Source organism: Euprymna scolopes, chromosome 6 (genome assembly GCF_053919585.1).
Source record: "Euprymna scolopes isolate OS-2025 chromosome 6, ASM5391958v1, whole genome shotgun sequence".
NCBI classification, from domain to species: domain Eukaryota; kingdom Metazoa; phylum Mollusca; class Cephalopoda; order Sepiida; family Sepiolidae; genus Euprymna; species Euprymna scolopes.
The window spans coordinates 177,264,406-177,291,595 of NC_136487.1; the positions used below are offsets into that span (position 1 = coordinate 177,264,406).

The 27,190-nt window shown below is 40.3% G+C and overlaps 1 long non-coding RNA gene across 1 annotated transcript in view; it reads left to right on the top strand.

Moving 5' to 3' along the window:
• The window catches only part of LOC145278126 (uncharacterized), a 53,683-nt gene that overhangs the window by 13,888 nt on the left and 12,605 nt on the right, over window positions 1-27,190 (top strand). Inside the window, exon 2 of the long non-coding RNA XR_013868350.1 lies at window positions 3,689-3,819. This is a non-coding gene — a long non-coding RNA (uncharacterized LOC145278126). The remainder of the gene's footprint in view (window positions 1-3,688; window positions 3,820-27,190) is intronic.

Here is a 27,190-nt window from a genome sequence, read left to right on the forward strand (position 1 = left end):
GGCAGACAAATATAGGGGAGGTGGATTCGTTTATTTACGGCAAATCAACACGTTTGAAGGTTATTTAATACCAAATAATATCTATTGTAAATAATTCCTTGTATACGATCAATGGAACACAAGTCGCTTTTTTCTTTTTTACTTGTAGGTGTAGAAAACTTGTGGGTTCATACCTTCCAAAGAGTATTAATGCATAAATGACCACAGTTGATCCAATAAGAATCTAACTTGGCACACACGATTTCATAGTTTGTGACAATGTCTATTGGGATAATTATGCTCTGGCTGAAGGCGGGATGCAAAAGGGAGCTAGGGCAGATTACAAAGAGATAAAACATGTAAAGAAATTATCATGCATTAGAAATTAACAAATTTGGATAAAACAAACCTTTGAGTTTAAATGTCCATGAGGAGACTGCCACTGACAGTGAAGGGAAAAAAAAAAAAGAAACATGCATTTAGGTTTGACTACCACAACCTTGTTGAGGAGCTTAACCATGCATCCATCTGAAAACGACGCCATTGGTAAGCACTTTACTAACCAACATTCTTTGTCTCCACCTCTAATTTAAAAAAAACTTAGTAGACAACTATTCTCGTACAAACAAACTTCATATACTAAAAGCATTACGCAATCAAAGCTTAATTACGCAATCAAAGTTAATTACGCATTCAAAGTTTATTACACAATCAAAGTTAATTACGCAATCAAAGTTAATTACACATTCAAAGTTTATTACGCAATCAAAGTTTATTACGCAATCAAAGTTTATTACGCAATCAAAGTTAGTTACGCAACCAGAGTTAATTACACAATAAAAGTTAATTACACAATAAAAGTTAATTGCGCAATAAAAGTTAATTACGCAATCAAAGTTAATTACGCAATAAAAGTTAATTACGCAAAAAAGGTAATTACGCAATAAAAGTTTATTACACAATAAAAGTTAATTACGCAATCAAAGTTAATTACGCAATCAAAGTTTTAAAAAAACATTAATGAAATCAATTTCATGGCAGAGAATAATGAACATATCTATTAACATGTGGTTTATGGAGAGAGAAAAAAAAAGAACATTTTTATAAATATCTTAGTCAGTTTGGCATTAATTATCCCTGATGATGGATTGAGACGAATCCGAAAGTAATCGAGTCGACAGTGACTATGGCAGCTGCATCAGATTAAGATTGAACATGATATAAACCCAAATATGTAGACAGGAATTGCCTGCATTATTTAATGAAATTGGCCTAAATGAAAGAATGCTGCCTAAATATACATGTTAAAAAAAGTAAACTTTTTTTTTTTTTAAATGAGAACACAAAATAATATATAAATAATTTTACATGCTCGCAACACTGGATATGCTAAAGTTTTGGACAAATGGTTCGTTAAAACTACAAGTCCTCATCAGGTGACTTAATAAAGGGTTGCTTTCAACAGAAAAAAAAACAGTCCTCAAATTTTCTGTGGAAAGCAACCATTTAAGTCGCCTGCCGCGGACTTGTGGTTTTAACGGACCATTTGTCCAAAACATTAGAATGTCCAATGTCGTGACCATGTAAATTTGTTTATATAAAAAATATCATTCTTTTTACTGAGCACTCTTAATAACCTCGTTAAATTCATTAGTTATCACTCTTGAATACTTTCAATCTGGTGTATATTGAATGAACAAAACAAATGTCTGCATTCGCGTCTGGTCCACAAAGTATGGAAATAAAAAATTTAAAAATTAAAAAGAACGATTACAAGTGTTTTTGATATAGATGTACATAAGAATACTTTGATAAGTATGTTTTATCTTAAATAGGGATGGTATAATAAAATTGTGGGGTCTGCGTTCGCGCCTGGTCTCCATAGAATGGAAATAGGCACAAACTTTAATAAAGACTTTTCATATCCATTTGCGTAAGTATACTTTGATAATTATGTTTCAGTTTGAAGAAATATGGTATAATAAAATTATGAGGTGTTCGTTCGCATCTGACCTCCATGGAATTGAAATATGTCACAAAGTTTAACAAGGTTTTTTAATAGAGATCCACATAATATTGCGATAAATGTTTCAGTATGAAAAGGTATCGTATAATAAATTATGGGGTTTATCAATTTTATTTTTACTTTCATCATATTTTGCTTTGGTTTTGATACCCCCAAATTCAACCTAAATTTACAATCCTTCCTTTTCATAACCTATCATACTTTCATAAATCAGAGTCTATTTTCTGTAGGCTGTTTTTGAACCCAGTCAACGACGGGTACTTTTGCTAGTATATATATATATATATATATATATATATATTTATTAAATAAAAATGATATATCGTGAACATGATTATCATGATGGTAGGAGAACGGAGTATTTGAAGAAATAAACATCTGATATATTCAAAAGAGTTAGAATTAAATTGTGAACACAACGGAACAAGTGCTACATTTCTGAATTTAGATATAAAAATTAAGGATGAAACTTATATATATATATATATATATATATATATATATATATATATATATATATATATATATAAAGTAATAGAATTCGTTCGTGTGTGTGCCTGGGTACAATTGTCATACAGAGGACACCACCGAATCAATCATGACCAAATCTGTCATGATGATGGTCCTCAACCTAGAGATCCTGTGCTCCATTTTTCAAGGTAAAGATAGAAGGTCCAAGTCATAGCCTATGTATATATCTTCTCTTACAGTTCACATTACTGGACCGATCATGATTAAACCTGGCATGATGATAGTCCCTGACTTAAGGATCGTGTATACAATTTTGCAACCAGCAAATGCATAGAAATGCAAATATTTAGCATTCCTATATGATTAAGGTCAAAATTCAAGGATGGTGCACACCATTTTAAAGGTAAATGTAAAAGGTCAAGGCCATAACCTATGTATATATACTCTACTATAACTCACACCATTGAACCGATCATGAGCAAACTTGACACAATGAGTGTCTCCGACCTAGGGATGGTATACACCATGTTTCAAAGTCAAAGTCAAAGGTCGAGACTTTGCTCTACCCACGGATATCTTTGCTAGTTTATTTATAAAATGTTTGATAAAAAACTCCTTTTTTTCAAGTATTTTGCACGCCGCATAAAAACGTCCTTGCCCTTATACAAATAAGGAAACTTAGGTTAGCCTAAAATATCCAGACCAAAACTTGGATCTAATATCGGAAGATTTGTTGTTCTTTTGTTTAAGGAGGTGGCGTATGATTAGTACTGCTGCTGTGCCATGATTTAATATACTGTTTTGTTTTTATATCCCCGAAACAGTATTTTATCGTAAACAACTGATGATCTCCGAAAACTTAAGACGATTGTAAATTCGAGAAAACAAGTTGATTCAGTGATTGCAGAAGATGAAATGACTTATTCCAAAAATAATTTCCCTAGGAATAACAAAATAATTTAAACAGATTTTTGTTTAATCATTTTTATATAGTTTCCAAGGTATACAATCTCCCAAGACTATACATAATTTCAATATAACACGTAATTGCTTTATCTGAAATGCGTTGATTTAAGAGATCACCAATGTAAACAAGGACTATTAAATTCCCGTCATTTATTGTTTTCACCACACATAATCGGACACTTTCTAATGAATACCAACGAGAATTGCTGTTATATGTTTCGTCACTATTCTTCCTTTATTTTTCAGGCCCGAACTGTCAGATGTCGCTGCTATTTGCCGCTTTTGTTTATCTGCATATTATAATCGTTTCGTCAATGCTCTCACAGCTTGGTACTCAACTCAACGAAGAAAACCAGGAAAACAGGACAAAGAGATCGGTAACAATCACAACTATATCGTTTTAAGTATCTCTACTTATATATATATATATATATATATATAAAGGATACTTTGTGTGTGTGACTGTGTGTGAGAGTTCGTTCCCTATGGACTCCAAAACGAGTGGGTTTCACATAAATGTACTTTATATGTATGGGAGTGGCCTATCTAGTGTTTGAACGATTAATCGGAATCGGAAATATCGAGCCTTAGTGAGGTATTGGGATCGGTATCGGAATTGGAAAATGTTTAGTCTAATTTTCTATTCCAAAAACGTTTCTTATAATATTTTTAAAAACTTAAGTTTCCATTGTTAGTACTAATGATAAATATTTATTTAAACTATAAGTAACACCACTTATACATCATGCTAACATCAAAATACGATATAAATTTATGTTACTTGCATAAAAAATAAAAATTTAAACTTTGCATAAATTAGTTAAATAATCTTTAAAAACAATGCATTTGATTTACAATGTTCCAAATATTTAATATTTGACTTAAACATTTTTGTAAATAAAAATACTGTCAAACATGATTAATGATCAAATTTAAAGTAAAATATAAAATTGTTTTAATTTGTTTAATTCATTTATTTCATAAAGAAGAAAAAAAGCTCAATAGGGTGTTGGGTGTATTGCGTTGCATTATAAAATTAATCAATCTGAAACCGAGAAACACTTCACAAGCATAAATTACGTGTAGGGGACAAAAATTAGAGGACACCGGGGAGGAGTAATCTGCCCGTTATATACTCCTTGTGTCTTTTACTTTTGGTCACGGGCAGAATTGTTGATTTCCCCTCTACAGGGGAAGAGAACCCTTTTCCACCACAAGGTGAGCTCCAAGGACTTATTCCACCAGCCGGTGAGTCTTATTGAACTGTTTCAATTGTACTATGTTGTGTTGTTCTTTAAATATTTGTCAGTGTACACTAAATGTGTAAATGTAATTGAGCTATTGTATTTTATTTGTATTTTTCTGTTTAGTTTAAACTAACAAATTGGTGACCCCGAGAATATATATATATATATACGCACATAGATAATAAGTTCTGTAAAAACTAAAAAGAAAGTAAAATAATATTTTATGAACAATAAGAAAAGTTAGGATGTAAATTTTATTACTAGAATTCTAATTATTATTCCCTAAATGAAAATTCGTAGGGTAGCGTAATTAAGATAGCAACACGATTTTTTTTTTATTCTTTACATATTTTTGTCGATAGAATAAGGATAGAACTAGGGTTTTGTTTTAATCGTGTACAACAAATGCAACAAGTTCTTTTCGAAACTAAATTATTCCTCATAGGACAATTACGGTCCTAAAACGGCTGTCGGTCTTCCTGCCACGGTCATATTCGGCGCCTGATACGGGATTGGCTGATATGAGCGAGTACGTTGCGTTCGGTCTCTGTGCCCCCTTACACTCCGTGTTGTATTATTACTATTTCTTTCTTTCCATTCTCTGCTTCTAGACTGTTGTAATTTCCAGTGCGGTAAAAGAAAATAAATAATTTTTTTTTTTTTAATGGCGACAACTTGTAACCTTAATGCCTTATTAGTACGCGACGACCCTGCTTTGTTTTTTGTTCAACTCGATTTTTTTTTCAAACAAAAATCGATTGACAACCAGGCAGACAAATTCTGTTACGTCGCATCCATTTTACCTCAGGATACAATTATTGAGGTAAGAGAGCTAATAATCTTTCCACCTACGGAGAAGCCGTACGATATGCTTAAGGAGAAAGTCACAACTGCTGTGACTGTTTCTACACATAAGCGTATTTATCAGTTGTTGGAACAAGAGACCCTGGGCGATAGCAAGCCGTCCCAATTTCTAAAACGGCTACAAAAATTAGCGGAAAGTGCGATGGATAAAAACATCGTTAAACATAGTTTTCTCCAACGGATCCCAGCGAAGTATAAGGTGGCTATTGCTGCTTAGGACGAGTCCACGCTGTGGAACAACTCGCTGTCATGGCAGATCACATTGCAGACATATTATCCACGCAATCGTCTGCAGTATCCAGCGTGCAGACCTCTAGAAGAGACGAGCTTCTGGAAAAATTATTAGAGGGCCAAAAACGGTTGAAAGCCCGTATGAACAGAATGGCGGAAGACATCGCCAGACTCTCATTACATCAGAAGCAGAAGCAGGGACATGGCAGCAGAGGAGGTCGCAGCCAACCCCGGGAACGCAAGCAAGATGCTATTTGTTGGAAGCACAAGAGATTTGGCGAAAATGCTAACTCTTGTATTCCACCTTGCAACTATAAGGGATGGGGAAAAGCCTAAACAGACAGACGAGAACGGCATCAACTGTCGGTGCATCCTTCTCTGGCCGCCTACTTTATGTTGTAGATAGGACACAGGCATCTCGTTTTTAGTGGAGAGTGGGACACAAGTTTCCCTTATCCCGGCAACATCAGTTGACAAAAGGTCTCCTCCCTGTAAATTTACACTGCGAGCTGTAAACGGTTCGATATTACGGACTTATGGGGAGAGGTGCATGCACCTCAACTTAGGTTTACGTAGATCGTTTATCCACGTTTTTATAGTGGCTGACGTAAGCAGTGCTATACTGGGTACTGACTTTCTGCAAGCATTTAGCCTGGTAGTAGATATGTCAGGCCAGTGTCTCAGAGATCCAAGCACACAACTTGCAGCATGTGGGGTGGTGAGGACTGGCACACCATTAGGTCCATAAGTAGCACATGTAGACCAGAACGAAGCTTTCCTGAGGCTGTTGAAGGAATATCCTTCAATATCGGTCCCCTCCTTTCACAAGGAAGTCTTACCGCACACTGTAACTCATTACATTGAGACAAAATGCCCACTCGTCCATTGTAAAGCTAGACGTTTAACACCCGAACAAAATGAAGGCTGCGAAAGCAGAATTTCAGCAGATGATGCAGCTTGGCATAGTTCGCCCTTCAAATAGCGAATGGGCCTCGTCTCTTCATCTTGTTAGTAAGGGTCCAAATGCATGGCGGGCATGTGGAGGCTACCGAGCTTTAAATGCCGCTACGAAACCGGATAGGTACCAAGTACCACATATCCAAGATATAACAGCAGTTGCCCAGAATAATAAGATCTTTATAAATTAGACCTTATTCGGGCATACCACCAGATCCCGGTGGAGCCCGAGCATATTCCCCAAACGGCAATTACCACACCGTTTGGAATGTTTTAATTTTTGCGTGTGCCATTTGGTTTACGCAATGCAGCTCAAACGTTCCAACGTTTTATAGACTAGGTTCTGTGAGACTTGTCATTTGTGTGTGCATAAATAGATGACGTCCTCATTGCTAGCAAGAATAGGCAGGAACACATAAACCATGTGCACAAAGTATTCGATCGCATGGACCAATATGGTGTTGTTTTAAATCCATCAAAGTGTACTTTTGGTCAATCCGAGGTTATATTTTTGGGGCACCATATTTCAGAGAGGGAAATTACCCCGTCCCCAGAGACAGTCAAGTCCATCCGAGATTTCCCTATTCCTGCTACAATGAGACAGTTGCGGCAATTTTTAGGATTAGTTAACTTCTATGGTAGGTTTCTCCCTCATGTTACCCAAGTACTTTTGCCATTGACAGGTATGCTGATAAATGTGAAGAACTGCAACATTACACTATCGGAGGAAGCAATAGCAGCATTCAACAAAGTAAAGGCCATGTTAAAAGACACCACAAAGCTGCTCCCACATTCAACCCGATAATGAACTTTGCCTGGCAGTAGATGCATCTGCAACTGGAATTGGAGCGGTCCTGCAGCAAAAATGTAATGGTTACTGGCGACCTATTTCTTTCTTCTCCAGGAAATTGACTGACGCAGAAACACGCTATAGCACATTTTCCAGAGAGTTGTTGGCCTTGTTTTCAGCAATGAGACATTATCGGCAGCTTCTAGAGGGACATCCATTCTACTTGGTGACTGACCACAAGCCTCTATTAGGCGCTCTGCATTCCTCCTCAGACAAATACTCTTCCCGAGAGGTTCGTCAGTTGGACTATAATTCTACAGTTTACGTCTGATGTCAGACACGTGAAGGGAACTGACAATATACCAGCAGGTACACTGTCACGAGGAATAAACTCCTTCACATTGGGACCTTCCGTCGAGGCCAGCACCTTAGCTATGGAGCAAGAAAAAGACGAACACCTGCAGAAGCTTTTGCAGAATAATGGAACATCACTGCAACTGGTAAAAATGGCACACCCCAACGACCCTAGAAAAATAGTGTGTGATATCAGCACTAACAAACTGCGCCCATATATCCCAGCACCCTTAAGGAAAAACGTATTCAATGCGGTACACGGATTATCACACCCAGGGGCCAATGCATCGATACGTTTAATGACAGACAGGTATGTCTGGCCGAGGATGAAAGCAGACGTGCGAGAATGGACGAAGAAGTGTGTGCAGTGTCAAAAGGCCAAGGTCGGTTGACATACACGTGTGCCACTAGGCACATTTCCAGTACCCGATGAGAGGTTCAAGCACATACACCTCGACATCACCGGTCCATTTCCGACATGTGAAGGCCAAAGCTATCTGTTGACATATGTCGACAGATTTTCAACGTGATTGTAAGCCTTACCAATGCTGGATATGACAGCATACACAACAGCCAGAACTTTCCTCGCTGGATGGGTAGCAAGATTCGGTGTCCAGGAAAATGTGACAACTGACAGAGGTAAACAGTTCGAGTCCGAACTGTTTCATAAACTATCAGGACTTTTGGGCACCAGAAGTATACATACCACAACATACCATCCACAAGCAAATGATGCAGTCGAACGTCTACATCGCAGCCTAAAGGCCTCTTTACGAGCAGTGCTTACCAGCAATACAAAGTGGTTAGAACACCTTCCTCTAATTTTGCTGGGTTTGCGCACAGCAATAAAGAGGGATGTGAATTGCTCAGCAGCAGAAGCGCTGTATGGTACCACACTACACCTGCCAGCATAATACTTTTGTGATACACCAAATAGAGTTTGGGTCCCCGCATCATTCGTTAATAGATTGAAAAGAACCATGGCCTAAATGAAATATTCTCCATCAGGAATAAAGAAGTGCGCTAACACATATGTACCAAAGGTACTAAAGAAATGCACACATGTGTTTGTTCGCGATACAGCGAGGTCGCATACCCTGCAACCATCGTACCGTGGACCTTTTAAAGTCAATAAGAAAAACAACAAGTACTTCAGCGTCCTCATTAAGGGCGAAGAACAAAATATTTCAATTGACAGGTTGAAACCTGCAACACTCGAGGATGCATATTTAGAAGTAGATCCCTCACAAATGATGTCAGTCAAAGTAACATTGGAAAAACGCCCTTATAAAAAACGCGTTCGGGCAGACAGGTAAAATGGCCTGTCCATTTAAGAGACTTTGTCTCTACATAAAAAAATCCTCTCACAACATTCAATCAAAAGTACTCCGTATTTTGGGGATAGTGTAGGGGACTAAAAATTAGAGGACACCGGGGAGGAGTGATCTTCCCTTAGATATTCCTTGTGTCTTTTAATTTTGGTCACGGGCAGACGTGTTGATTTCCGCTCTCAAGGAGAGGAGAACCTTTTTCCACCACGATATGAGCTCTAAGGACTTATTCCACTAGCCGGTGAGTCTTATTGAACTTTCTCCGTTGTACTATGTTGTGTTGTTCTTTAAATGTTTGACAGTGTACAATAAATGTGTAAATGTATATAATTCAATTACTTGAGTGTTATTTCTTCCGCCCGTCACACCAATAATTTCCTGGGTAAGATTTACACTGTTGTCCAAACTTCCAACTTCTGTACGTAACGCACCTTCTCTCAACTCCCAACGTACTTCTGCTAATTCAACTTATTTCTTCGAAATCCAACTTCAAAATGAACAACCCTCTAAAAAATCTTGTGGTTCCCTATGCGGTGTTTCACAATCAGGGCAAGGAGGCAGTATCCGTCTTTGTCAGGTACTCCTTCGATTAATCGGAGGCATCACTTCCTCGGTTCCATCTTCCTCAGTATGTTTCATCATTCACTCTCGTGATGCTATAGGCGGTGTTTCACAATCACGGCTGGTGGACAGTATTCGTCTTTCTCGGGTACTTTGATGAGGAACTGGTGGTATTACTTCCTCATGTCCATCGTCCTCATCACTGTTACGTTGTATCATAAAATGAGCGTTTGTTGCATATTGGTTGAAATTGGAATGAAGGTGATATATTAAAATGTGTCTATTTATAAAAGATTGGTACGTTGTGTGTATGTGTGATCGTCTAGTGGTCTTTCTATTACATATGTTCATATGCTGTTAAGTGTGAATATGTGTGTGATATGTCATTTTAACATACCTTCTGCCATTTTGTTGGTCCATCTTGAAATTCTCGTCTGGGAGGGAGACTTGATACCTGTTTTTGGGGACGAAGATTTATATCACACCAAGACAAGAAATTGGTTCTATAGTTTTTTTATTCACCTTCCAGTTTGTTCACAGAAGATTGGAAAGTGAATTTAGCCTTTGTTGTCGGTCCTGTTTCTACCACGTCAGCGTTCGTTCCCCACCCCAATGAAGGGGAGGAGACAACGGCGAAGCCGTCTGCTCTCGTCCCAGTCGCAACCAAATCTCGATTCAGCTAACCTGATCACATGACTCACACGCTATCCAAACAGCTGATATTGACTTCCTGTCAACGTGTCTGCACTATAATTCACACTCCCCTCTCTCTCTGTCAATCCATTTTCTCACATTCCTTCCCCCATTATTTATAAAAAATGCATGGCGCAGACATACATTTCTTTTACTACCCACTTTTTCTTAGGGAATCCTAAGCTCACCCCACTGGCAAAGGAAATGTCATACCATTATTCAATAAATCATAATTCAAATAAATAAAATTACATCCACAAATAATACCATGTGGCGCGAATCCTTGCGCCCTCAAAGGTCAACAACTCTCTGTGATCCCATGGCCTCCATCTCGCATCTTAGGATCTTGCAAAGATCACTATATCTCTTGTCACGCTATAACGCGTTTCCACAAGCACATGCCTCATACGAGATAAAAGATTTTTCCTATAACATTACGAGAGCATTTTCCTATGTCTCCCGCCGAATTACGCATAGAGAGAAAAATCCCACGAAAAAAACGACACACAAAAAAACATTCTACAACCATTTCTGAAAATTAGAATAAATATTGACTGAACCTTTGAATTTTCCAAACTTAAGAACTAGTTGACCCCTTATTCAACCCAGTAGTGTATTTTTTTCTCCTACACTGCTTAAATCTTATTTCTTTCTCTTTTTTAACATTTTATCATTATTATTACTATCATTATTACTTAATTAACAACATGTTCTTACTTATAAATTAATCATTATCTCAATAAACCCCAAAAGGCAAAGATTCACTCCTCCTCTATTCTGCGAAAAAATACATGTACAAGAACAAGAAAAAATCTGCACAATTCTGTTGTGAGAAAACATCAATCGCATGAAATTATAAATTAAAAAAATTCTTATAATCATTCACAAAGTCTCATCTCACCAATAAAAAGTTACAAATAACATAACATAGATTCGTGGAAACCCAAAAGTGTCCACGTCAGCAAATTTTGAGGTCGGTTATATCACCTTTTACCACCTCACAGAATCTCAAAAATAAAAAAAATCACAGTCGTTTACAAAAATACATAGACATTTACAATCAAAATACATGGTCGTTTCCCCAAAAAAAAAAACAAACAAAAAAAAACCTTATCACTTATAACTTTTAGACAATCCTTCATAAAACAAAATTCAACAAAAAATAACAATCGATGGAAACTAAAATTGCCATGTCACCCAACACTGGGGTTTTCTGAAAAAGAAAAAATATCACCTTTTACTTATCCGAGTGATGTTTCTTATGGCCTACTCTGCCATCCTCTGTTCTGCCACTTACGCCACGTCAGGGGAACTCCATTTGCTCCCTGATGTTGGACAGAAATATATTTCGCCCTGCTATATTGGAAAAACTTTTTTTCCAGGTCGGTAACCGCGACTGCCTTTCAAGGCATATAGCCCAGCGAAAAATATCGGAACTTCCACCCATGGATTTTTCCATGTTGATCCTACTCGAAATCACAGAACCCCATCACCCAAAGACAACACTTGTGTTTTTTCTTTTTTTTTTCTTAATCTAAAAAACATACATTTTAACATTTCATCAAACAGTTTACATACAATGCATAACATTTTTCCACCCCCCAAAAAACAATTCTTACGAAAAAACCCGTACAATTAGAGAAAAAACAATTTCACATTAGCAGAAAATGTCCCTTGCTTCTTAACAAAAAAAAATACATATTGTTTTTCCTAAAAGTACGCAAAGCTTTTACAATTTAACCACGTTTTAACTGTGTATAATTGTTTAACCCATAAATTCATAACAAATATTTGATTGACGTGTTTCTCGTAATTGTGACAAGTCTCTTCATTCACACTCTGTAACTAAAGTTTATATTTCTTTTCTATTTCTTTTTTTTTCTTTCTGTTTTACACACTGACTGCATATTCAAAATCAACAATTTTTTATCAGTATGCCGATTGATGTATCTTTCTTTATCAATTTCCTCTGGGTTTTTTTATTTCTCTTAATTTAGCATAATATATAACTATACATAATTTTAATGTGTCTTTTTTCCGTTGCGTCTATATTTTGTTTGTTTTTTTCACCACTGTTCAATGAAAGGACCCTACGTTGTTGTTTTTTCTTTAATTTTCTTTATCTTTTCATTTTTATGTGTAGTGTACAATATTTTTTCCCCGATGTGTCTATATAATATTTTTTTCTTTTATGGTACCCACCAGGTTCGAGAGTTTTTTTCCACACTCTTTCTGGGTGTTCTGGTTAAAGAACGGCACAAAATGAGCGTTTGAATAAATATACGGCGCAGACATATGTTTTCTGTGTCTCCCGTCTTAAATAATTTATTCGACCGGACCCTTTTTCACGGCTCATATGGCATCATTCAGGAATGTGGGTAAAGTAACCTCATGTTCGTTAACAGCTCTCATTCAGCCATCCCATGCAAATTCCAATATCAAGGTCCTTTCCGCCTTATCTAAAATAAAAAACTTGCCGACATCTCATCTGAAAGATTTCTGACTTCTAAAGTTCTTACGTATCAGCGGCATATATTCTATCTTTTTTATTATTCATTCTCCTACTTCAGATTCACTACATAGTGGTCACGTCACCACTACACGTCTGCTCTTGAGTTGGAAGTTCTGTTACTCCCAAGATTGTGCATTTTCAATCAGCCGAAGCTCAGAAGCGGCCCTATCTGCAAGCTTAATCTATGTGGGTGCATTCTATCGTGCACCCTCGTTGCAGCTACAACAAGTCTTTTAAGCCCATGGGCCTGCAGTACTCCCATCTTTATTGTATGCGAAGAATATGATCTTTCAACCATCCTGCCACTGCGAGTGTATTGTTGGGAGTCTCTTTGTGGAGACTGAGTTGTACATGCAGGTGGTTCTGCAAATGTTACATGCTTTTGTGGTGGTGTTGGCCTTATTGGAGCACTCCTAATATGCTGCCGGTTTCTCCGTATCATATATCCGTTTGCAGTTTGAAGGAGATATGATCGGGGACCATCTGCTTGAGAAGCTACGGTTGCTAAGTCCCAGTTTCCGTGTGTAGGGTTTTGTGCTCTTACCCTCTGGCCAGGATATAAAGGTGGTAGGTCCTCCTTGAGCGCATGCTGGTCAAAATATTTCTTTTGCCTGTGTTGCCTTTGTTTAAAAGCATCATATATTTGATCCTGATCTTGGTGGTTGTTTTCTATTTTTGTTGCAATTGGGGATTGGATTCGTCTACCCATGAGTAGCTGTGCGGGGCTGGGTATGGCGTTTGAGATAGGTGTGCAGCGCCATTGCAATAATGCAATTTCGGGTGTTGTCCTAGATTGCTTGGCCTTTTTGAGGATGGTCTTGATGGTCCTTATCTGGCGCTCTATGAAACCATTTCCCTGTGGTCTTCGAGGTGAGGTGGTCTGATGGTTGAAACCCCATTCTGTGGCAAATTCGTGGTAAAGGGCGCTTGAGAAGTGCGGCCCGTTGTCACTAACCACTTTTGACGGTATGCCAAACTCCGCGAAGGTTTGTTGCGTTATTTTTATGACAACACTGCTTGGTGAGTGGGCAGGTAACTGTTTGATAACAGGGTACTTGGAGTAGTAGTCTGCTATGATCAGCCATTGATGTCCATGGAGCTCGAAAAGGTCTGTTCCAACTACGTCCCATGGTTTTGTCGGAATGTCGTGCTGCAGAAGAGGCTCTGACATTTGTGATGGCTGATGTTGTTGACAGATGCAACATGAGCTTGTGAATTGTTCGATGTCTCTGTTTATATTTTTCCAATAGACAGTGTCTTTGGCTAGGAGTTAGGTTTTCTCCTGTCCTAAGTGAGCGGTGTGGAGTTGCTTTAGGATATCTTCTTGGAGGGTTTGAGGAATGACAATTTGTTGTCCTTTAAGGATAAGGCTGTCATCAATTGATAGCTGATCTCTTAGGCTCCAGAATTCTCTGATATCGGTAGGCAGTTGCTTGATTGTCTCAGGCCATCCCATGACAATGGTATCTCTTAGCTGGTTAAGCAGATGGTCAGCTGTTGTGCAGTCTCTCAGTTTTTCAATGCGGTCAGCAGAGAAACGAATGGTGTCAACTCGAACATCCAGATCGATAGGGTCCGAATTACCAGGTGATGGCAGGCGTGATAACCCATCAGCCAATATGTTTTCGGATCCCTTGTTGTAGGATAATCTGAAATTATATCCCTGTAGCTGGATGAGCATTCGTTGTAGGCGAGCTGGAGCTGGGGTAAGAGGTTTGTCAATAATCATGACAAGAGGTTTGTGGTCAGTGACAATTTGGAAACCATGACCGTATAAATATGTGTGGAATCTATGTGTGCCAAACACGATTGCCAGTAGTTCCCGCTCGATACATGCGTATCGTTGTTCTGTTTGTGTCAAACTCTTGCTTGCGTATAAGACAGCATTAAATTGCCGGCTGAGTCTGGTTGTAGAAGCGCTGCTCCTATTCCATGAAGACTTGCGTCACATTGTAAGTAGATTGGGCGCTTGGGGTCAAAGTAGTGAAGCAGGGATGTTTCAGACACTTCACTCTTCAGGTTTTTGAAAACCGTCTGGTGGTGTGGCTCCTATTGGAATTCTGACTCTTTGTGAAGTAAGTCACGTAATACAGTGGTTTTTGAGCTGAAATCCTTAATAAAGCGGGATAGGTATGTCATTACACCTAAAAACTGTTGCAGTTCTGTTTTATTACGTGGTTCTGGCATTTCCTGTAGGTCTCGTACCTTTGCTGGGTCAGGTTTCATTCCAGAATGGGTGTATATATTTCCGAAGAAGGAGATTTCCTGGCGTTTTATCTCGCATTTCTTGGAATTCATTGTGAGGCCCTCTTGGGTGGCGACTTCCATGAGGTGCCTTAGGTTGTTGTCATGTTCACGTCCTGTTGAGCCATATACAACAATATCATCCGCTATACCGCATGCTCCTGTGCACTTCTCAAGTATTCTGTCCATCTCGAGCTGGTAGATGTCTTGGCTCACGTTTAAACCAAATGGAAGTCGTTGAAGCAGTACCTTCCAAATGGTGTTTGAAAAGTGGTCAGGATCTGGCTTTCCTGGTCAAGCTTTATAGACCAGTATCCTGCCTTAGCATCCACTTTCGAGAAGCATTTTGCACCTGCAAACCGGTGATTGAGTTCCTCAACTGTTGGGATTTGATGATACGGCCGCATTAGGGCTTTGTTTAGTGCCCTTGGGTCTAAGCAGACCCTTATTGTGTTGTCGCGTTTGGTTACATATGTAAGGGAGCTTACCCAGTCAGTTGGCTCCTCAATACGGCGATGGACATTCTGTGACTCCATCTCGTCTAGTTCAGCCTTGATCTTCTCCCGCATGGCTATTGGCGTTCTTCTTGGTGCGTCTATGTGGCATGGAGTGTTAGGGTTGACAGTGAGCTTGTGTGTTTTCTTGAACCCGCCAATGCGGTCGAATCTGTCGGGGTATAAACGCATCAGATCATCTATGCTGTTTATAGGTTGTTGCTGAACGGATATGGCACAGTTCATTGCCACAACGTTGAAGGCTACAGATGTTGGCAGGCCCAGTATAGCTGGTCCTGGAGTGTTGACCACATAAAATTGAGTGTTGAGCCATGAAGAGTCCTTGTATTTGCACCTGATGTTTGTGGTGCCATGGCATTTTATTTCAGTGTTGTTGTATGCTGTCAGTACGCATTTCATTGGGTTTAGTGATCCAGGTATTGGGTTTCCGTCTTCGTTTATGGCGGAGGGGCTCATACTACGGAATATGCGTAAAGGTAGTGTGTTTGCCTGTGCACCCGTGTCTACCTTCAGTTTGAGGCTGTGCGTACCTGGGTGGTCTGTCAATATAACGTTGATATTGACAAACGCTTCATTTTGTGTTGTTTTTTTGTTTGTGCAGTGGATGTTCACTGTTAATTATGCTGAATGTGAGGTGCTCCATCGCCGCATGTAGTTTTGTTGTGGCTCGGTCGTCATGTTCAGCAACGCTGTCGACTTTTCGGCCTGTTCCATGTTGTCTGTGCCTTGGCTGGCTGCGGCTTTTGTGCCAGGGTTTTTCTTGTTTCCTGGGTCTGAGTCTCGCTGAGAAGCACAATTTGGCCCAATGGCCCATTTTCTCGCAGGAGCTGCATATGTCGTTCCTGGCAGGGCAATGCTCCTTGCCAAAACGGTGGTCCCGTCCACAATTTTTACACAAGTTGCTGGTATTTCTGTTGCCTTCCTGGCGTTCACGACCACCGCGATTTATGGTGTCTATCTATGATAGGCCATGTAGTTGGTGTATTTTGTTTATATACACGGCTGAAGCCTCATATGTGCGTGCTAATTTCACAGCCTCTTCTATTGTGTAGCCCTTCGGCTTGTTCAACAGTTCTTTTTGTAAGTCCGGTATGGGCGTGTTGGCTATCAGTATTTCTACTAAACGTTCGTTCATTTCATGGGCTGTGAAATCGCATTTCTTCGCCTGTAAGCGACACCTGTTTAGAAATATGTCTGTCGTCTCGGTAGGTTTTTGTTGGTATCTACTGAGTTCGAGCCTACATATACGGTGGTTGGTTGCCGGTTCCAGCTGCTCCAAAAATGCGTTTAAAATTTTGTTGGCGTCTCTCCAGTCTTCGTTTGACATAGACCAACTGTTGTATCTACGAATTCCTTCCTCGCCAGTTGCGAGTAGAATGATAGGCACTTTCTCTTTTTCTTTAGTTCCCTTTGCTGTGAAATAAAGTTCCAAACGTTGTTGGAATATGTTGAATAACTCTGCAGTGTTAGGCGAGTCCCAGTCGAGAATGGGAACTGGTATCGATATATTAGCCATAGTAGCAGTAGTGTTGTTGCGAGCTTCAACGAGCGTGTGTGTATGTGTGTTTTACGAAGTTTTGGTTCGAAAAGAAAAGAGAAAAAAAAATAATGTCTTACTTTTATCGTTGTTTTATTTTATTTTTCCCTTTATTTTGCCGCTGTCACCATGTTACGCTGTGTTAGCTCGTGTTGTGTGGTTGGTTAATAGAGAGAAACGAAAAGACGCGTGTTGTTAGTTTTAAATATAAAACATGGGGGCCTTTATTTCCAGTGCGCATGCGTGGTTGTTACAAAACAAGGATTGTCATGAAACGAAATGATAACGTTGTTACAAAACTAGGATTGTAACGAAACGAAACGATAACATCGTTACAATTACATAAACCAACCTTCTTCAGTCCTTAAAAAATGTTCAAAAATGCCGTTAAAACTGCAAAAGCAATGTTCACGATTTACAGCAACAGTCCATTGCTTCTGGCCTGAAAAAGAGCATCAATTCTTTTTTTTTTTCTTTTCTTCCTTTTCTTTTTTTAACCAGTTCAAAAGAAGCGATGGGCATGTCCTCTATAAACTTCTGCAACGGTGTAAATATTTCATATCATGATTGACACATTCAAAACAATTTCATTTGTGCGTGTTCCCATTACATTTTCTTACTGTCTCATCGGTCAATTGCTTTAAACAGAATAACGTAATTCTTTGTTTTTCCCTTCTAATTTTTACATTAAGTGATATTTTTCTTCGGCTCATAACGAGCTAATTCCTAATACAATACACATTTTTAAAACTATTTTCTATATATAAAGTTTTACATCTGCCTGTTTGTATGTCTTTCTTTTTCTTTCTTCGTGAAAAGGTTGTACGTGTGTGTTCCTTTTTTTCTATTGTTCTTTCTTTTTTTTTCTCCAGACATTTTATTGTGTTTTATGTGTTTTTCTTGTCTTTTTTTCTTGACACGCAATCTCATTCACATTTCAGGACCTACTTCCACGTTGTATTTTTAACCCCAGGTTCGATATCGCATCGTCGATGCAAACTGGTCAACGGACACCAAATGAGTGTTTGTTACGTTGTATCATAAAATGAGCGTTTGTTGTATATTGGTTGAAATTGGAATGAAGGTGATATATTAAAACGTGTCTATTTATAAAAGATTGGTACGTTGTGTGTGTGTGTGATCATCTAGTGGTCTTTCTATTACATATGTTCATATGCTGTTAAGTGTGAATATGTGTGTGACATGTCATTTTAACATACCTTCTGCCATTTTGTTGGTTCATCTGGAAATTTTCATCTGGGAGGGAGACTTGATACCTGTTTTTGGGGACGAAGATTTATATCACACCAAGACAAGAAATTGGTTCTATAGTTTTTTTATTCACCTTCCAGTTTGTTCACAGAAGATTGGAAAGTGAATTTAGCCTTTGTTGTAGGTCCTGTTTCTACCACGTCAGCGTTCGTTCCCCACCCCCAATGAAGGGGAGGAGACAACGGCGAAGCCGTCTGCTCTCGTCCAAGTCGCAACCAAATCTCGATTCAGCTAACCTGATCACATGACTCACACGCAATCCAATCAGCTGATATTTACTTTCTGTCAACGCGTCTACACTATAATTCTCTCTCTCTCTATGTATATATATATATATATATATATATATATACATACATATATATATATATACATTCTTAACAATCACTATTGCCACTTGTATGTTCCATCATTCCCTCCTCTGGTTCTTTAGGTAGTGTTTCTATGCTCACCTGTAGGAGTAGAAGGCGATCAGGATCATCCCTAAACTGTACGTGATCTTCCTCATTATCCTCAGAATCAGAAGAGGTATAACAGGGGTGGATGGTGTGACATCAATTCCTTTTATACGCTGTTCATAGCGGTAAATCCCATTAGCTGGTGCAGTTTCTGGTGTTGCATCGTCCTTTGGTGTCACATTATACTAGTACACAGCTTCTAGAATAGAACACCGTGTCCTGGCTGCAATTCTTTTAATGGTGCGGTGACACCGCTCCGCTATACCGTTACCTACTGAAAAATATGCACATCGGTAACGCATTCTAATCCCCCATTCCTGCGTAAATTTCTGAAATTCTTGACATCGAAATGTAGTGGCGTTATCAGTCAGAATTTCCAGCGGGGCACCACGTTGAAAAAAGATAGATATCAACTGTCGTATAATGCTAGATGCATCCTGTCGTGTCAACAGGCGCCATATTGTGAAACGTGTCGGACCACAATCTGTCAAGGTCAAACAATGCCTGCCCTAATAATGCGTTTTTGTGTTTTTTTACACAGTGATCACCACTTATCAAGGCCCGGAAGCCACTCAAGGATAAGGGTTATTGCAAGTACATTACGTTAGTGTGGAGATTTGATGAAGTGTTTACTGAAGGGGGCGGTTCATTAGGAATTTGTTAACGTTGGACTTGAAGACATCCAAGTTGTAGTCCGGTGGAAAGCAGGCAGATGGAACAGAGTTCCACAGGCGTGCAGTTCTAAGAAAGAAGCTTTATTCACGGAATCCACGTTTTGATTTAGCCACATATGAGGAGTGGGGGGAATTTTTCACAGTGGATTCAGATAGACGGGTGTTTTTCGTGACAGATTGGCGAGGGGGACCAGAGATTGGAGTTCAGATGAGCACCTGCCATGGAAATAATGATAAAACAGGGATAGGCTCGCAACGTCTCTTCTGTGGGAGAGAAGTTGCAGGGTAGAGAAAAGGGTATCCCCCACAAAGCCACGAAGTTTATTTTGTACTCTGTCAAGGCAGGATAGGCTGTTTTTAGCAGTTCCTGCCAAGATATGGCAACAGTACTCCATCCTTGGACGTACTTGGCTTTTATATAGATAGAGAATTGCATCAGTCGTGATATATCTTCTGGAGCAGTAGAAGGATCCCACCATATTTCCAGCGACCTTGGCAACAGATTTGATGTACGTGTTCCATTTCAGATCAGGAGTAAAGGTCAAACCCAGAAGCTTGTCAAAACACGGGGCCTCACCCAGACGAGAGCCATCAATCCCAATTGATGACAGATGGGGATCAAGGCGTTGATGATGTAAGGATAGGAGTTTGGTTTTGGATGCATTAAACCTAGACACCTCAAAAGCATGTGGACCAGATCTCATCCCGGCTGTGCTATTAAAAAAATGCTCTGCCGAGGTTGATCCAGTTCTGTCCAAACTTTACAATAAATGCCTCAACGAATCTTGTTTTCCCGACTGCTGGAAAACCGCCTCTGTGGTACCAGTCTTCAAGAATTCTGGTGAAAGAACTGACCCACTAAATTATCGCCCCGTTAGCCTCCTCCCGCTTTTCGCCAAAATATTTGAGTCCTTAGTTAATCAAGCCCTAGTCCAGCACCTAACAGCTGCTAAACTTCTGACTGACAAACAATATGGATTCAGGCAAGCCCGTTCAACAGCAGATATCTTAACTGTAGTTTCTGAACGTATATACTGTTCATTGGACAAAACAGGGGGGGTAGAGCGGTGGCCCTTGATATATCTAAGGCTTTTGCCAGGGTATGGAACGATGGTCTTCTAAGGAAAATGAGATCATATGGAATCACTGGAAGAATTCATAATGTAATTAAATCCTTCTTAAGTAAGAGAAAAATCAAAATTGTCCTCGGCGGTCGTACATCCAAACAATATGACATAAATGCGGGAGTACCTCAGGAGTCTATCCTTGGACCTCTATTATTCCTGATATTCATAAATGACCTCCCTGATAATATTGTTTCGGAGATGGGTATATTTGCCGATGACACCACTCTCTATAACAGATATGAGGGGAAAACAAATGAACACATATCCAAGGAAATGGCAGAAACTCTAGAAGATGACCTCCAATCCGAAGTGGAATGGGGACAAAAATGGTTGGTAACATTCAATGCTGCTAAGACTAAGCTTGTTTCCTTCAATAACTACAAGAAACCTTCTCTACCACCAATAGTAATGGTCAAGAACACATTGCCTGAAAGTACTTCTTTTAAACTCCTCGGCCTAACGTTTACAGGGAATATGAACTGGAATAGATACATTGAGAGCATTGCCAGGGCTGCTGCAAGGAAGGTTGGCTCCCTCTACCGTGCTGAAAATTACTTACGCCTGACAATATCCTATACCTCTATAAGGCCACCATTCGCCCATGTATGGAGTACTGTTGTCACATCTAGGCTGGTGCATCTGCTGCTTGTCTCTCGCTCCTGGACAGGGTTCAAAAGAGAGTCGCCAACCTGATAGGTCCTGAACTGTCATCTAGGCTTCAGCCTCTGTCCCATAGACGAGATGTTGCATCCCTCTGCCTGTTCTACAAATACTTTAATGGTGAATGCTCTGACGAACTGCAAACACTTGTACCTCCCCGACGTAACTACCCCCGACACACCTAACAAGTTACTAAGTCTCATCCCTTTACAGTAGAGATCCCTAGGTGCATGAAAGCCTTTTACTCAAATAGTTTTTTCCCCAGAACTGCGGGTCTTTGGAACTCCCTTCCGGGATTCTGCTTTTCCAACTGCACTGATATGCAGAAGTTCAAGTATAATGTTAACAAACATCTTTCTACTCATCTCCCTTCATAATGACCCTGCTAATTAAGTCCCTAATAGTAGCCCCCTGCTTCAGTGGCACTGTGCCTTGTTTGGGGTGAAAATTGAATAAAAAAACAAAAGGAAACCAGCCACGTCTTCCCACTGAACCACGCACTCGAGATCAGAGGAGAGAGAATCAGAGAGAACTTTGTCATTTACAGCCTTTGATGTGATGCCGTATATGGTCGTGTCATAAGCATAGATGTCAATGAATGATTTAAATATGTGTTTAAGGAGGTCATGGATGTAGATCAGGAAGAGAGTTGGGCCCAGGATAGACCCCTGAGGGACTCCAGTATTTATATTGCAGGCCTCCGATTTTTGTCCACCAACCACTACTCTTATGAGCCTATCGGCGAGAAATGATTTAATGATTGAAAAAACATTTCCAGTTATACCGTAGCTGGAAATCTTTTGAAGTAGACCCTTATGCCATACCTTATCGAAGGCGTTTGATATGTTAAGAGCAATTGCTCTAGAAAGGAAGCCTTTGTCAAGAGATTCACTAATCCTGTGAGATATAACCGTCATCACCTCTGCGGTATATCTTGCAAAGCGGAAACCATATTGTGTGTCCCTAAGAAGGTTATTCCTGCTGAGGTGGTTGACTATTTCTCCATTTAATATGAATTCCAGCAACTTACTCATAACACACAGGAGACTTATTGGTCTGTACTGAGAGGGAGATGACTTATCACCTGAATTCTTAAATACAGGGCATACTGACGAGGTTTTCCAGGGAGTCGGAAAGCACTTCTCCTTAAGGCAGCGGCTTAAATAGTTTCGTAAGTATGGGAGCGAGTTCTGGTTGAAGCTTTTTTAACACTATAATTGGGATGCCATCAGGGCCAGTTGCTTTACTGGAATCAAGGTTCTTGATTAGCTTGGCGACCCCATGCACGGATATTTGTATGTTACCTAGCTTGTTCTGTATTATAGGAGGAAATATGGGAGTTGATGGCCTTCGTCGCATAGGGTAGAATTAGCTGCAAAGTTCTTTGCAAATAGTTTGGCCTTGTCTGACGCTGACGAGATGACCTCTGGTCCATTGATAATGGTTGGGATAGAACGCACACTTCTGTTCAGGATCCTATTTGTTATTTGCCAAAACTGGTGGGAACCAAGCCACTGATCAGCTACCTTGGATATGAGACTGGCATATAGCTCTCTTGCATTATTTATTACTCTTTTACGGTAGTTGCTGGCAGTCTTGAAAGCAGCTTTAGTCTCAGTGCATCTATTACGTTGGTAGCTATGGAAAAAGTGATTTCTGTGCGCGATAGCAGCAGCATATTCTGGGCAGAACCATAGCTGGCTGTTAGGTTTTTGTTGGATTTTTTTAGATGGTATAAATTGGTCTATGCCCACAATTTACATTCGGTCAGATCTGATACTATAGAGGACACTTCCTTTTTAAACATGGAGTGCAGATGTAAATTAGATATGAATGTACGGAAGCTATCCCAGTCAGCCATAGAGTATCGGTATGCAGTACGGTGGAGGGGTACGTCTGGGGACTTATTACATTTCGTTTTTATCTTAACTGATACAACGGAGTGGTCGGAGGATCCTATAGGAGAATGAACGGAACATGAACATAGCTCAGGGGAAGTTGAGAGAAAAAGGCTAGAAGGCTTGCATATTGACCGGGTTTATCGGGCACACGGGTGGGCTCGTGAACAATCTGAGTGATGTCATAAGCAATGGCAAAATCATGACAAAACCTCCCCTCATCGTCCGTCTTATTTGAATGGGTCAGCCATTCCACGTCACCAGAGGTGTTAGCCGAGGGATGTGCAGACAGTATGTGGTCTGTTTTCTCAGATATTCTCTTAAAGATAGTAACTCCGCTGTTGTGGGGCCGATAGAGGGCAAATATAAATGCAGTGCTGTTAGCAAGTGCAACCCTGAAGCAAATATAGGGTAAATTAGGATCTTCACTAGAGATATCTCTGCCACACGGGAAGCCATCTTTAATGTAGGCACATATTCCATACCCATGGCGATCTTGGGGGGTCAGATTTAGCTGTTAAGTTAGAGTATCCGTAAATTATGAACTCGGAACTAGGGAAGTGGTCGGCCATATTCCAGTTTCGCTTAGAAATAATATGTTCGGTTTCGTCTCCTGTAATTGTGTTTCAACCTCTGGAAGGTTGGAACGTAGACCCCTGATGTTGGAGAAGGAGACCTGGTAGTAGGAGTCTACGTTGGAAGATGGGGTCCTAGGTTTATTCGAGTTTTTATTCTGGAGATATTTCATGTTGAGGTTTGGGGATTTGTGGAATAGGTCGGCATACTTGGTTAGAGATGTACAGAGAGGGAAAGTAAGAGAGAAAAAGACAGGATTTTTTTTGTAGCACACGAAAAGGTAAACCCGTAACAATTACCTACTAGTATGGCATCGAGAGGCATCACCAGAGACTACTGCATGGTCCAGATCCACTCACCAAATGGCAATACAGCAGTCCATTCCTACTCGATACCAGTTGTCCTCCGTCTCAAGCTTCCCTTTTTGCCATTGGGATGGTGCCGGATCAATTCGTTGACACTCTTAACACGAGCGTATATCTGCCTTGATTGATGCTTCTGTAGTTGAAGGACACACTCTTCGGACAAAATATGTTGTCCTCCGAATTCCGGGATGTCCACTCTGCTGATGTATTGTACGGATCTGGTCAGGTGTAAATTGATCTGTTTCGGCCGAGCATGTCTGTGTGGAGGATCAGATCCCTGCCTTATTACATCAATCCACTTCTTTGGTACTCTAGTCAAGCTATTAGCAAAATTCTGCATCGACGAAACTAAGGTAAAGTCCACCTGCAAGCTGTATTCGTCAACTATACGCTTTATTATTGTCAGTCTCTTTTGTACTAACATCTCACTTGCAGCTCTAGTCTTAACTCGAGCCTTTCCAGTCAAGGTGTCGGTCAACCAGTGGTAAACACAAAACGAGTCAGTGTGAAGATGCACAACCTTAGCTTGCCATTGCAATGCAAGATTAAGCCCTTTTTACGTGGCATCGAGTGCTGCCAAATTTATATGCTGGGCATCATTTTTCGGACGAAGCCAGCACGCATCTTCCATAACGGCACCCAACTGTTCCAACACGACACCTGTAGCCAGTGAATTTGCGTCAACCCATGCATTCAGTTCGTTTCCAGATACTTGCCACTCACCCTGGGCAGGGTCGTTTCTATGTGCTCTGGACAACATTTCAGCCATCATTTGCTGGAGAGAATCATCATCCACCATGTCGTCCCATCCTTTGGTTACTGTTGTTACTCGTCTTTTTAACACTCCTGTTGCCGATCGGAGCCATCCATAGACAGGTAGATGTCCTACTAATTAACTGCAAATAGAAAACACAATGCGTCTTGTCAATACACTGGGTAACTCTGAAATTGCACTCCCTCACTTCCATCGCAAAGTATTGCCCTTCTCATAGACCTCTAGGCCTAACACGGACACCCCGTCCTTTAGGCGCTTAGGATCTTTACTTATTAACCCAAACGATTCCAATTTTGCTCGAACCACATCAGCAGACATTGTATCCTCATTAACGTAGATGTCGTCAATGTAAGCTGAAGCAGCTTTTGCTGTGGTCTCATCTTGCATCAAAACAGTTTTAATAATAGTTGTCATTATTAAGAGTGCTACGTTTAGGCCAAAACCTAAACGTGTCAAACAATATCGTTTTCCCTTGATTATCACTGGCTGAAATGGCCATAATGACTCATGGACACGTATCTGTAGGTAGGCTCTCTTCAAATCCAGCAGTGCTACATTACTCTCTTTCTGACGCCACTCTCTTAGTTTAGCAGCGCACACCTCTGCGTTTCCAGTGAAAGCATCAACATGTTGATTCAATTCTCGGTAATCCATTACGGGCCGAATTTTATCTTTAGTAGGTTGTTCAACAGTCATGAGCGGAATTAATCCTTTGGGTGGTCCCAGACGTTCCTGTATGTACGATATTAACTATCCGTTATCAATCCACATCTGAAGTTCTTCTTCATATGCGGCTCTATTCTTTGTGGAAGCTGCATACTCTGGAATGGTGTTGCACAGCTGATCTGGTGCCTGGCTCATAGTTCATTTTCACTTTGCAGGCCACGCCTTTTCGTTGTCGTCAAACGTAGCACAGAAGTCCTTTTCTTCAATAGACATGGCTGCACAGACTTCTTTTCCTTCTCCAAGCATTACACCTCCAGTCGCTGTGATTATGACGCCTCCTAGTGCTTGTGTTGCATCAATTCCAATCAACATGTCATATCCAAGGGGTTTTTCTTGCATCACCAGAACATCAACTTTGACTGTGTCACCCTTCTCAGTACAGATCGTGATCGTCCCTTCACCACAACATGCTCGGGATAAACCATTGATCGTCATAATACTGACTGGTTGCTCCCGCCACATCTGACAGTAATGTGCACTAACTATACACCGGGAACACCCCGTGTCTATGAGTGCTGAACACTGCACATTGTCAATTTTAACGCCAATGACCGGTAATCCTGTTTTTATTGGTTGGCAAGGGGCAAGGGTGGTGATAGTACCTTGCCCTAACGTCGTTTCCCGAACAGTTGCGAGATATGTGCCCATACTTATTGCAGCGATAGCACACTGGGCCTACACGCTTATTACTTCCTGTGAGAGAATCTACATTGTTTCCATGCGGTTCGACTGTTGCATGTTGAATTCTAGTTGCTACTGCAATTGGCTCCTGTTCCTTACAGATATTTCGAGCTCGGGCTAATAACTCCTCTGTTGTCAATTCATCAGTTCGTGACGATGCCCGCAACAGTTTGCTGACCTCCTCAGGTAAGCCTACTAAAAAGTCACATCTTAATATCTTATCGTTAATCCCACCAAATTGTACCGACAACTTTCGTAGGTCGGCTAGGTACACATCAACGGTTTCCGTGGGGGGAAGTCGCCGGCTCGTTAACTGTTGCCATGCAACAAACGGATCTGTACCAAACGCTGTATACAGGCTGTGTTTGATTGTATCCCAATCTGGCTCATCCCCGAGTTGCTGGTAGACTGCATAGGCCCCTCCGGTTAAGCTCAAACGAATGACTGTGGCTGGTTCTTTAATTCTGCACAGTGTAAAGATCTTTTCATCCTTTTCCACCCATTCGACGACAGACGGTCCAGTGGTAGATCCATCAAACTCAGGTATCAAGCGAAAGTCGAATCTGTCCATTTTCTGCCTTTCGAGTCACCGCACACCGAGAGCCGAAATAGCTTATAATTCAATAACTTGAGTGTTATTTCTTCCGTCCGTCACACCAATAATTTCCTGGGTAAGGTTAACACTTTTGTCCAAATTTCC